The sequence below is a fragment of the Macaca fascicularis genome, chromosome 1, assembly GCF_037993035.2.
Source record: "Macaca fascicularis isolate 582-1 chromosome 1, T2T-MFA8v1.1".
Lineage (NCBI taxonomy): Eukaryota > Metazoa > Chordata > Mammalia > Primates > Cercopithecidae > Macaca > Macaca fascicularis.
The window spans coordinates 214669966-214683655 of NC_088375.1; the positions used below are offsets into that span (position 1 = coordinate 214669966).

The 13690-nt window shown below is 48.5% G+C and overlaps 1 long non-coding RNA gene across 4 annotated transcripts in view; it reads left to right on the top strand.

Moving 5' to 3' along the window:
• LOC141408738 (uncharacterized) overlaps positions 1-13690 on the top strand; it is a 60230-nt gene that overhangs the window by 12770 nt on the left and 33770 nt on the right. For all 4 annotated transcript variants that reach the window (XR_012425078.1, XR_012425081.1, XR_012425076.1 and 1 more), the window contains exon 3: positions 5668-5803. This is a non-coding gene — a long non-coding RNA (uncharacterized lncRNA). The remainder of the gene's footprint in view (positions 1-5667; positions 5804-13690) is intronic.

Consider the following 13690-nt stretch of genomic DNA (forward strand, 5'->3'; position numbering starts at 1 on the left):
TCTGAATGACAGCCCAAATCCCAGTGAAGGCCAAGGCCCTGTGTGATCCAGCTCTACACACCTTCCCAGGCACACTGGCCTCCTGGCCACCTGACTGCACACAGGCAAGATCCCTCTCTCTCCGCTTTGTATGGGACACTCTTCCTCCAGATATCTGTGGGGCTCACTTCCTCATCTCCTTCAGGACGCTTGTGATGCATCCTTGACCCTCTCATCTAAAAGTAAACCCTTCCTCACTCTGGGACCTGCCTCCCTTCCTTATCCTACTTCATCTTTCTCTGTAGCAACTCTGGGTGTTAGACATATATTTTGTTCTCTGTGGTATCCCCAGCACCTAGAACAGTGCTTGGCATGCACATAGTAGGTGCTCAACAAATATGTGTTGCCTGCAGGCATGAATGAATGATTGCTTGGCCTTGGTTCAGGTTCTGGAGCTGAACTGGTTCCAGCTAGGAGCTCTGGGTCTACCAGCCCTCCCCTTAATTAATTAATTAATCCATGTTTCCATCCATGCACTATTATTGTTGTTTTGAGGATTAAGATTGCACAGCTAGAAAGTGGGAGAGAGGGGATTCGGCCTCGGCTTGTCTGACTCCAAAGCCCTGGCTGCTGCCCAGTTTGTTGAAAGGAGGACCTTTGAAAGGCCCAAGGAATAAGACCCAGTTCCCTGGCTTGGGGTCAGAAGTTAGAACAGAACCTGGCCTCAGGTGGCCCTTGCTCCTAGGGTTCCCCTTGCTGGAAAGGCATTCCCTTGACAAAGTCCTGCAAAGTCCAGCTCCAGGATGTCACCTCAGGGAAGTTCCCCAGGACCAGGGCACAGTCAGCTGCTGCTTGCATGCTGTGTCAGAGCCATGAGTGTCCTTCCGTCAGGGACACTTCCGTCAATCAGGTTTCCATCAGGTTTCTTGCAAATGGCTGCTGCTCTCTGTCCACCATTAACTGTGAGCTCTTCCAGGACAGGGACTGCGTCTTGTTCAGCTCAGTGTCCCAAGAGCCCATGCAAGGCCTGCAGCTCAGGAGGCCCTAGAGGAGCAGATGATACAGGCCAGGGGAGTGGTTCGTGTGCAGGCTTGAATGGGGAATCAAGCTCTGCTACCCACCAGCTGCGGAACCTGCGGAAGCTCCTCCATGCTGTGGGTCTCAATTCACTTATCTAAATAATGTAGAGAAAAACAGTCTGCCTTTCCATGAGGATATAATGAATTAATGGGTGTGATCATTTGCACAGTGCCAGGTGCAGAGTAGGCATGCATCAAAAATGGCTGTGACTCTGAGCCAGGCCTCCCCGGCCCTGGTCTCCTCCCTCTGTGCTCCCCCAGCAGTGGGTGCTTCCATTTGACTTCCTTCTGGTGCCCTGGGCAGCTGGGTAATGAGTTCCTGGTCCACCAGCTTAGTCCTCTGCCATTAAGGGATTGGCCTATCTACATTCAGTGTTGGCCTCTAAACAGCCTGGCCCTGACACATCGTGCCCTTGCCTGCTGGCCCAGCTGGGGACAGTCATCACTGGGGCAACTGAGGCTTCCTTGGTGCAGCCATGGGACAGTAGCCATCAAGTGAAGAGCAGCGCTTGGGGTCCTTGCAGGAAAGAGATACGGCAGGAGGCAAAGGCTGGCGGGGTGACGGGGCAGGGCTGTCGGGGGAAGAGGAGGGCTGATCGGGGGCCTGCCCTGAGGATTTGGGGGAAGTCTGTCTTTTTGTTGTGTCTTTAGAAAGTCAGAAAGAGATTTCTGTAATCAAGACACATCGATTTCCAATGCCGGTCCTCTTTGGGAGATTGTCAGCTCCAGTTAAAGTCAAGGTGGGAGGAACCCCCCCCAACTTTCTTCCTTGAAGCCTTGAGATTTGGGGCTGGAGGGCTGGAGTGGGTGCTCTGACCTGATAGATACCCCGATAGTACTTATCTTCTGCATTGTAATTAATTGTTCAACACCTGACTTTCCTCCAAGAGGATGTTAGAATTAGATTAACTCAACTTTGTGCCCTGCTTGCGTCCAGCATAGTGCCTGCTGCATAAGTATAATTATAATATTAATAATTATCTTTTAATGAGCACTTACACCAACCCTGAGGTAGATTCTATTATTATCCCTGTTTTTGAATGAAGAAACAGGCTGAGAGAGGTAAAGGGCTCCAGTCACAGTCACACCTTTAGAGATGGCACAGCTGAGCGGTGACCTCTCTAAGGCTTGTGTTCTGAACTCTGTGACCCTCTGCCATATTGAGTGAGGGTTTGCTGAATGACTGACAGTGATGACCTGTGGTGATGCGTGGTTGTGTCAACAGTAAAGGATTTGAACAGCTCACTTCTGCCAGCTGCAGCTTTTGTCAGGGACAGGAAGGGAGAGTGTGACCTGGGCCAACCCAGTGGTGGCTGGGCTCAGGCTTGGAGACCTACTAGAGATTCAGATGAGAAGGTGGAGACTAGAATGCCCAGGCTCTTTTGCAGCCTCCTTTTTGGAATGCTAAAGTCTGGTCTCCAAGGCCCCTATTTGAGCCCTTCCTGTAGTGGAGAAGCCATCCTTTTCGGGGATAGCTAACATTATTAGAAAACTCCTCCTCTCTGGGCGCGGTGGGTCACACCTGTAATTCCAGCCCTTTGGGAGGCCGAACCTCCCACTTGAGGTTGGGAATTTGAGACCAGTCTGACCAACATGGTGAAACCCTGTCTCTACTGAAAATCCAAAAATTAGCTGAGTGTGGCAGTGCGCGCCTGTAGTTCCAGCTACTTGGGAGGCTGAGGCAGGAGAATGGCTTGAACCCAGGAGGCAGAGCTTGCAGTGAGCCGAGATCACACCACTGCATTCCAGCCCGGGTGACAGAGCAAGACTCCATCTCAAAAAAGAAAAAAAGAAAACAACTCCTCCTTTCCAGTCCTTACTTTCTTGCTTTGTTCTTGTTTCTCCCCTTGGGAATCCTGTAGATTGAGTGGAGTTTACATATTTGTTGAATGGATAATATAAAGATACCGTTTTGGACCTTGGGGGAGTTTAATACACACGAACCTCACATCCCCACCGCTGCCACCAAGTTTCCCCTATTGTTAACATCATACATGACCACAGTGCATTTGTTCAGACTAAGAAACCAACATTGGCACGTCACCCTTAACTATATTCCATTATTTGGATTTTTCCAGTTTTTCCACTAATGTTTTCTGCTCCAAGGTCCAACCCGGGATCCCACATCACATTTAGTCTTCATGTCTCCTTAGTGTCCCCTGGTCTGTGACAGTTTTTCAGTCCTCCCTTGGTTTTTATGACCTTGACGGTTTTGAGTATTGGGCCACGTGTTTTGTAGAATGTCCCCCGGTTTGGGGATGTCTGATGTTTTCTTCTGACTAGATTGGGCTTATGGGCTGCTGAAAAGCGTGTCAAAGGGGTGGAGTGCCGTCTCATATGATATTGGAAATGCATGATATCACACGACATCACTGACGATGTCAACCTTGACTGCTTGGCGAAGGCGGTGTTTGCCAGTTCTCTCCACTATAAAGTTAAAGTCCTAACATTTAAGTACTTAACATGCACCAAATCCTATTATAGGCCTTAGCTCATTTAACCCTGACAACCACCTTGGGAGGAAGATACTCTTACCTTGTCCATTTCACGGTTGCGGAAACTGAGGAATGAAAAGTCAAAGTCACTTTTCTTTTGATTGTGCAGGTTGATAGAGCTGGTGAATCTTGATCCCAGCAACCTGGCTGTAGGGCCCATGTTTAACCACCACACTGTATGTCTGCCCTGGGCTAAGCACTCTCGTTGTCTACCTGGATTCCTGCAATGGTCCCCTCTTTGTCTCCCCTGTGACCTCATTTCCTACCCATCTCTCCTTGGTCACTCTGCTCCAGCCACACTGGCTGATCAGAGCAAACTATTTGTGTCTAATTACATTAAATTGCATTATATTTTTACTGCTTTCCCCAAGGGCATCACCTGATTTCTGTCTGTTTATTTCTTTCAGATCAATTAGGCCACTAAGATACTTATATGTAAAAAGATGCTGTTTACATACATGCATGCATGCCAGGTGCACTGCTCCCCCAGGGCCTTTGCACCTGCTTCCCCTTTGTTCAGAATGTTCTGTATCATCCAGGTGGTTTGTTTGGTTTGTTTATCCTCCCTTGGGGCTTGGCTGAAATATTGTCTTCTCAGCAAAGCCTTCCTTGATCATTTTCTTTAAAATCTTAACCCTTGTCTCCCAGTACTCCCTAGCACCCCCCAACTCCTTATTTTTTCCATAGCACTTACCAGCCTCTGAACATTTTCTTTGCTTAACTTATTTCTTGATTGACTGTCTGTCTTCCTTAGAATGTAAGCCCCATGGGGACAAAGATTTTGGTCCGTCTTGTTCACAGCTGTGTCCCCAGTGCCTGGCACAGAGCAGGTGTCCTGTAACATTTGTGCCCGAATGCCCTGAACTTGCTTGTCTCCAGGATTCCTCCACTGTTGTGTGCTTAATGAGAAATCCCAAAGACAGAATCCCACAGTGTGCTGTCAGAGACCTCCTCAGGCTGACATGGGTTCATTTATCAGCATCTTTTGAACTGGGTCATTTGACAGATTACAGGTCTTCTTAATAATCCACTCCCACAGCCCTGACATGTAGGCTCCAACAGGAAGGAAAGTGGGGCGGTTTTGTTCACTTTCATGAACAAAATATAGTTAATAAATACATTGCCTTGCACACACGAAATGCTCAAAAGATGTTTGTTGGAAAAACCACTGAAACGGGCCAGCAGTGAATGACATGACCTTCTCTAAAAAAAATCTACACACCATCTCATTTCCTGAGGTTGCTTGCCAATCCCCATAGCTTCTTTCTTGAGGGCAGCACAGACAGGAGTGTAACCTTGGCCTTAGGAACATCCATTTAGCAAAATGTCTCTATACATGCACAGACACACACACACACACGCACACGCACATGCACGCACATGCACACGCACACACATGCACACACATGCACACACACACACGCACACACACAAACACATGCACGCACGCACACACACGTGCACACACACACGCACGCACACACATGCACACACACACACGCACACACACGCACGCACGCGCACACACACACACGCACACACACAGAAATGAACAGAGAGAAATCAGGTGAGGCTCTTGGGGAAAGCAGTGAAAATATTATGCAATTTAATGTAATTAGACACAAATAGTTTGCCCTGATCAGAGACTCTGGGGAAACTGTGGTGAGTCTGGTGGAGTGTCGGGGGGAGTTACAAACCAGAGATCCTTCTCCCACCCCAGTAGAGGTCACACGGAAAACTGGGACTCCAGATGCCTCTAAAACCAATACTTGTTGGTATCCTCTACATGCCAGGAGCTTTACACCAAAATACCTCATTTCATCCTCACCATGGGCATTTCTTTTGCAGTAAAGGCAACTGAGGCCCACGGAGGTACAGTGAATTGCCAATATTGTAGAGCTGGTCATGGGAGAGCTGGGTCATGGATCCGGCCTGTCTGTCTTCTCCCTGTTCACCCCTCTGGCCCCTTCTCTGGCCTTAGCCTGAGCTGCCCTCTCCTGGGTTGAGGCCTGCACTCTTATGTGGAAGAGGTTAGCAAGTTCAGATCATGCCCAGGGACGGGGGATGGACTCCATGACCTCTCAGGCACCTCTCGTGTTTCCCTCTTTCCCCAGAATCCCTTCTGGGTCTTTGATTCCTGGGTCAGATGCCTCAAGATGGCTGCGTGGGAAGCCCCGTGCCATGACGTGAGCTGTGATCCCAGCCAGAGCGGCTGCATCAGAGAGAGAGGCTGGGGACGCAGGAGGACAGGTGGGTGAGAAGCCAGGGAGAGACACATTCTGGATTTGTGCATGTCAACCTTGGCTCTGGAGATGAAATGCCTTTTAATTTCATCATCCGCTTTTCTTTTTTCCCTCTGTGATGCTGTCTGGTGCCAGGAGGCCCTTGGCCACAGGATGCGTGTTTAACAAATCCATTAAAGCCTTTTATTTGTCTCTTGCTTGCTCCCTGGAGCTCGGCTGGCCTGGGAGACATTATCTCATTCACACTTCTCACCTAGGTGCAGGGTAGGGTGTGGTTGGCATCAAGAGCAGGGCTGGCTGAGTGGCTGGGAAAGTCAAGGGCCAGGGAGGCCTGCCCTGGGTGACCTGCTCATAAGGAGTGACAGATGGTGCCCGGGGCAGCATCCTGAGACCTGGGCACCGGTCCCAGCTCGCCACCAGCTCTCAGCTGGATCTTAGGCAATCCTTGGACATGCTGGATCTTCATTTTTCTTCTGTGAAGTAGCAGGATTAGACTAGGTCATTGGGTTCTGTCTGTATGTCTGTCTGTCTGTCTAATGTTTTTTGGCAGAAAAATCCAATTCTCCAAGTGGGATTGGCTACAAAAGTCTCATCTTGGACAGCTCTGCCAATGCTCTCTGCCCTCTGTGATTTTAAAGATGACAGGCTTGTTTCTGCCTCGAGGCCTCTGCACTGGTCTTTTCTTTGTCGTGATTATCCTTCCCTTAGCATGTGCTGTGCATCGCTGGCCCTCATCTTGCCATTCAGGGGTCAGCTGAGCTGTTACTTTTTCAGGGAGCCTTTCCCAGCCAGACCATCTAATGGTATCATGAGCACTCCACCGCATTCTGTATCTTACTGCCTTCCTACTGTGTCCTCAGCACTTACCAGCTTTTGACATTTTCTTGTGTCTTTATTTGTTAGTATGTTTCTTGTCTATTTTCCCCAGTAGCTTGCAAGTTTCATGAGGCTAGAGGTTTAGTTTCTTTGTTCACTGTCTTATTGATAGAAGCTGATACAGTGAAGGTGCTCGGTAAACAGCTGATGAATGGATGCATGCATGAATGAATGAATGGCCGACTAAGACAGATCAAGGTGAGGCTGCTCTGAGCTGGAGCAGGTGTAGAGGGCTGTGGCCCTGCTGGCTGGACCATCCCTCAGGACCACCCTCCTCCTTTAGTCTTTAAGGCCCCACACTCATCAGGGTGTCACAAAACCAAGTTTGAAAACCACTGGTTTGAAAAACTACCTTTTGGGTAACCATGCTCACTACCTGGGTGACAGGATCAATCATATCTGAAACCTCAGCATCACGCAATATACTCATATAACGAACCTGCACATGTACCCCTTGAATCTAAAATAAAAGTTGAAATTAAAAAAGAAAAAACAACGCTAGACTTAATCACCTCTAAGACTCCTTGCAGCTCTGACAACCCACAGCTAACTCTAAAAACAGTGGCACAGACAAGAAGTTCTGGGGTTTCAGAGAAGGGCAAGGTCAGTAATGGCTTCAGTAGTCTCCAAATAGGTGGCCCCTAAACTGGCTTGGAGATTTAGAGATGGGGCCAAGAGCCCTTGAGGAGGAAGAGAGGAGAAGCAAAGGTTTGGGAGGGCAGGAATTTGGGACAATTTCGCACAACCGTCAGGAGTCGGGGGAAACTGAGTGTTGGACAAAGCCAGATATCAGGGGGCCTTGAATGCTCAGGTGAGATGACTGTGCCTGATGGGCAGCACGTGGGAGCAGGCACGGATGCTTTGGGCAGAGCAGTGAAGTCACCAGGGCCTTGCATTTGGACAATGAGGTGGAGAGGGCAGGAGTGGAGGCTGAGTGATAACGAGGCCTGGACCCGGGCAGTGGGGACAGTGGGAGGGATGGGATCCAGGTGAGAAAAACGAAGAATGGAGCCAACTGGGCAGCGAATTAACGTGGTGGGGAAGGAAAAGAGAAGAATCTAAGATAGTGCTGAGGTTTCCTACCCAGGTTGGGGGACGGTGCCCTTGGTCAGGAGTTGTTGAGTGACTGCCATCAGGGATGATCGGGGAAGGGTGGACTTGCAGACAGGAAGCTCCTCCAGCCCCAGGCAGGGAGGGCGAGGCTTCCCAACTCAGCCACGTCCCACCTCGGGCTGCTTGGGTAAAGAGGAGCTTTCGCTGAGCGCCAGGAGGTCCTCCAGTTTCACCCCCTCCCAAGGGCCCCAGGATTGATGTGCTAGTGGTCACACAGGAGCCTTGGCAGAGAGCAGGGATGAGTCAGGGGCAAGTCATCCCCACTGCAGAGAATAAGACACAGCATGGAGTGCCGCAGGGATGCCTGGGCCAGGGGAGCCACCCTTGGCTCTGAGGCCCAGCATGTGATGAGACACATCTGTGATGCTCTGCGTTTCCAAGGGATCAGGACAAGGCCTTCATCTGCTCACTCCGCAGGTCATCCCCGCTGACTGTTTTCTCCAACACAAGCCCTGAGCACTCCTTAATCCTTGCGGTTCAGACAGAAAGCCAGTTCCCAGGAAGAATCAATTCAAGAGGGAGAGAAGAATTTAAGGGCCTGCTCTCGCTATCCAGGGGCACGTTTTAGGATTTGGAGGTGCATGCCTGGGGAGACTGACAGGAATGGAGGGGAGTCTTTGGATCTCTGGGGTGTGCCCTGGACCTTGGGGAAAGTATTCTGGAATTTGAGGACAGATTTTGGAATTCCAGGCTTGTTGCAGCCCTCTGGGCTGGGTTTCAGAATTCTCAGGGATGTTTGGGAAGCCCAGAGTGTATTCTAGCTTTCTGAGACATATTTTAGAACACTTGGGGGCCTGCTGGAGTCCTGGGCTGGCTCCCCATCGTTCACCTCCTTGGGCTTGTCTTGTCAGCTGTGATCTGCTGGCACACATGGTTACAGGGAGGCAGTTACTATGGCAACAGTAACCATGAGGTGTATCAACTCCCAGAATTTACTCTGAGCCTGTGACATTTTAGCTGGTGAAGAATCGCAATTAGCTCCTGAGAGTCTGATGAACAGGGATTCCTGCCAACCCTTTCCCCCAGCCTTAAATAACCTCCTTTAGACCCATAGATTCTGGCTACCCAATTCTCCCTTGGGCAAATGAATATTCAAAAGCAGCCAAAAAGCATATTCAAATCTTATAAACTTCCACCTGCCTCACTCCATTTAAATGCAACTGCATCTTCTGTTTTGCCCCATTTATCTGCCAGGAAAGTAAAGGGTAATTCCAGGAGCTGAGAATAAATGCTTTTCTCAAGTTGCTTTACCATCCTAAGTGGGGTAAGGGAGGGGTGAGGCTGGCCTCCTCTCTCCTATAAATCAGGCCCCTCAGACAAATCTCACAGAATCCTAAAATGCTGGAGTGAATCTGCTGGAACTGTGGACCAGGGAAGGGAAGTGACACCAGGTACGTTCAGAGCCAGGCCTGGGCTCGCCTCCTCTTCTCCCCAGTGGCGGTTTTCTTAGCCAGGAGGACAGGGCCCCTCCTACCGGCTTCCCCTGGCAGAAAAGAAAGAGTAGGCTTTCTTGCCTGAGCCCCTGTATCTGTCTACAAAGAAGTGTGAAGAACTGTCCAGAATCACCAGGGCTTTACAGATGAGGAAACTGAGGCCCAGAGGTGTCCCTCCGATGGTTGGTTAGTGGCAGGGCAGGGACCTGAACTTCAGACTCCCGGTTCTGAGCGCAGATCCCCTTTTATAATACTCACATTTTCTACCATGTACTATTTGTTAATGTATTCTATTCATGTATTCATGTATTCATTCACTCTATTCATGTATTCATACATGACTAGAGATCTGTCCATCCATCCATCCGTCCGTCCATCCGTCCATCCATCCATCCATCCACCCACCCGTCCATCCATCCATCCACCCACCCAGAAGGATGTTAAGTATCTGCTGAATGGCCTGCACCACCTTGGGCCTGAGCATGGTAAGAAGCTCATAGTCGTGTCTCCTGGGCCTCTTATTTATGCTCCAGGCAATCTGGTCCACCCAACCTCATTCATCTCCCTTTCTGCCAAACAGACAATCTCCCATCCAGTCTACACATGCCCACCTCCCTACCCCACTCCCACCACACTGAGTTCCTTCTGGTCTCTGCCGTTTTGCTCATAATGTCTCCCTGCAGAGAATGCCCCTGTACCCCACAACTTATCCAAACCCTACGTATTCGCTAAGGCTCCCAGAAAAAGCTCCCCATCCTCTGGGAGCCTTCCTACCCACCCAGGCCGTGGGAACCCTCCTTTTCTGTGACTCTTTGACTAGGAACCGCACACACCAGCCCCTGTTTCTGACTGGTTTTGTGCCAGTACACTCCCCGAGAGCAGGCCCCGTGCTATTTTATTATGAGCATCGCTGTTGGTATATTTTGTAGGAGCTTTTCTTCAACCCTCATAGGTTCTTGGAAAGAACTGCTGTTACAAAAGACAGCTTAACAAGAGAAAACAAACCAAAGTTTATTAACATGGATATTTCATATCCATATGGGAGACAGCCAGGGAATGAGTAGTTCTCAGAGAGCTGGTTTGAATTCCAGCTCATAGAACATCTTCAATAAAGAGCAGTCAATTTCTAGAGAAGTGACAAGACAGAGGAAAAGAACTTTGAGTCTCCAGGGGCCGCAACTTGGGGGAAGGTAATAGTTGGCAGATCAAGGTTAGTAAAGCACGTTAGTGTCCATCCCTCTGGTATCACCTCCAGGTGATAGGCATCTACAGTTGTCTTCAATAGTTAACCTTTGTCCTTCCTGGTAGAAGGGGGTCAGGATACCTTTTGTCTTTGTAAATCTGTGTTCTGCTTTTGGGCCAATGGAGGGAGGGCTGAGAGTGTGCCAAGAGTTTTCCTATATCTGCTTTTCTTTTTAAGACAGGGTCTCACTCTGTTGCTCAGGCTGGAGTGCAGTGGCATCATCACAGTTCACTGCAGCCTCCGCCTTGCTTAAGGAAACCTCCTCTCTTAGCCTCTCAAATCACAGGTGTGCATCATCATGCTTGGCTTATTTATTTCTTTTTCCATTTTTTTTCTTTAAGTTTTACGTTCAGGGGTATTACGTGTGCAGGATGTGCAGGTTTGTTACATAGGTAAACGTGTGCCATGGTGGTTTGCTGCCCAGATCATCCCATCACCTGGGTATAAAGCCCAGCATCCATGAGCTATTCTTCCTGATGCTCTCCCTCTCCCCACACCCTACCCTCCGACAGGCCCCAGTGTGTGTTGTTCCCCTCCTTGTGGCCATGTGACCTCCCACATATAAGTGAGAACATGTGGTGTTTGGTTTTGTGTCCCTGCATTAGTTTTCTGAGGATAATGGCTTCCAACCAACTCCATCCATGTCTCTGCAAAGGATATGATCTCATTCCTTTTTATGGCTGCATAGTATTCCACGGGGTATATGTACCACATTTTCTTTATCCAGTCTACCATTGATGGGCATTTAGGTTGATTCCATGTCTTTGCTATTGTGAATAGTGCTGCAGTGAACATACACGTGCATGTATCTTTATAATAGAATGATTTCTATTCCTTTGGGTATATACCCAGTAATGGGATTGCTGGGTCAAAGAGTATTTTGGCCTCTAGGTCTATCAGGAATCTCCACACTGTTTTCCATAATGGTTGAATTAATTTACACTCCCACCAACAGTGTAAAAATAATCCTTTTTCTCTGCAACCTCACCAGCATCTGTTGTTTTTTGACTTTTTAATAATAGCCATTCTGACTGGCGTGAGACAGTGTCTCATTTTGGTTTTGATTTGCATTCTCTAATGATCAGTGATGTTGAGCTTTTTAAAAATGTTTCTTGGCAGCATGAATGTCTTCTTTTGAGAAGTGTCTGTTCATGTCCTTTGCCCACTTTTTAATGAGGTTGTTTTTTTCTTGTAAATTTGTTTAAATTCCTTGTAGACTCTGGGTATTAGACCTTTGTCAGATGGATAGATTGCAAACATTTTCTCCTATTCTGTGGGCTGTCTGTTCACTCTGATGAGAGTTTCTTTTGCTGTGTAGAAGCTCTTCAGTTTAATTAGATCTCGTTTGTCAATTTTTGCTTTTGTTGCAGTTGCTGTTGGTGTTTTCATCATGGAATCTTTGCCTGTGCCTATGTCCTGAATGGTATTACCTAGACTTACTTCGATGATTTTTATAGTTTTGGGTTTTACATTGAAGTCTTTTTTTTTTTTTTTTTTTTTTTGAGACGGAGTCTCGCTCTGTCGCCCAGGCTGGAGTGCAGTGGCCGGATCTCAGCTCACTGCAAGCTCCGCCCCCCGGGTTTACACCATTCTACTGCCTCAGCCTCCCGAGTAGCTGGGACTACAGGCGCCCGCCACCTTGCCCGGCTAGTTTTTTGTATTTTTTAGTAGAGGCGGGGTTTCACTGTGTTAGCCAGGATGGTCTCGATCTCCTGACCTCGTGATCCGCCCGTCTCGGCCTCCCAAAGTGCTGGGATTACAGGCTTGAGCCACCGCACCCAGCCCATTGAAGTCTTTAATCCATCTTGAGTTAATTTTTGTATATGGGCAATGAAGGGGTCCAGTTTCAATTTTTGTATAGGGCTAGCCAGTTCTGCCAGCACCATTTATTAAATAGGTAATCTTTTCCCCATTGCTTGTTTGTCAGGTTTGTCGAAGATCAGCGGGTTGTTAGTGTGTGGTCTTATTTCTGAGTTCTCCATTCTGTTCCATTGGTCTATATGTCTGTTCTTTTACTGGTACCATGCTGTTTTGGTTACTGTAGGCTTGTAGTATAGCTTGAAGTCAGGTAATGAGATGCCTCCAGTTTTGTTCTTTTTGCTTAGGATTGTCTTGCATGCCTGGCTAATTATTATTATTATTTTTTTTATTTTTATTTTTTGTAGAGATAGGGTCTCCCTATGTTGCCCGGACTGGTCTCAAACTTCTGGGCTCAGTTGATTCTCCTGCCTCAGCCTCCCAAAGTGCTGGGATTATAGGTTTGAGCCATCGTGCCTGGTGTGCTGCTTCTTATTGCCTTCAGCTCAACAATCCTTCATTTTTTGGGGTGGCGTATACTGGTCCCCGCAATTACATTTGGGCAGTGCCGTGATGTAAAGAAAATGACACCAGAAGTGGAATCGGACAAGGGGTGGAGTCTTAGCTTTACTGATGAAAGGTTGTGTGATCTCAAGCAAGGAACTGAGTCTCGGGGCGTGTGCTGCACATTCACCAGGTGATACCTTGGAAAACCCTCCAGCGCTAAATGAGCAGGAGGGGGCTTCTCGTTCCAGGGTCTGCTTTCCTCCTTGCTACTCGGGTGTGTGGTCTTGTGTAACTGCTGATAGCTTGGGGCACAGATACCTTCCTGGGGAGGAGAAAGGGCGGGTCTTATTTCAGGGCAATCTCTCAAGCAGTCTTTTCTTTCCAGTCCCTTCCCTCCAAGTAAGATCCAAGGTGATGGTGGGGAAAGCGGCGTTTGTTTTTCTCCCAAGAAGACTCATCTTCTCAACTGGCTGGGGAAGGCTGGGGCCCAGACAGGCTTTTCAGTGTTTTCCAAGGGGTCATGGCTTCCTCCGGGAAGCCTCCTTTCTGGGAAAACAGGAAAGCCCTTGGCTGGCTTGGCTCCTGCTCTGTGGACTCCTGACTTCAATCTTAATCATGTTTCTCTTTCCTGAACTGTGGCTTTAACACTCCCTGGGGGCCTGTGGTAGGAGGTTTAAGCCTTAAGCACTTTTTTTTTCCCCTACTGATTGATCTTTTGTTTTGCAGAGCTGAGATTTCTTTACATCACAGTGATTCAAGGAGAAAAACACAGCCAGATCCTTCCTCATCTCCACATAAATTAAAACACATGTCTGTAACGCTTCAACCTCAGATCACATATCCTCATCCTCACCCCCCCGCCGCCCAACCCCCACCAATATACAGGCCCAGGTGCACGCACAGGAAGGCACATATTCTCTGGGGA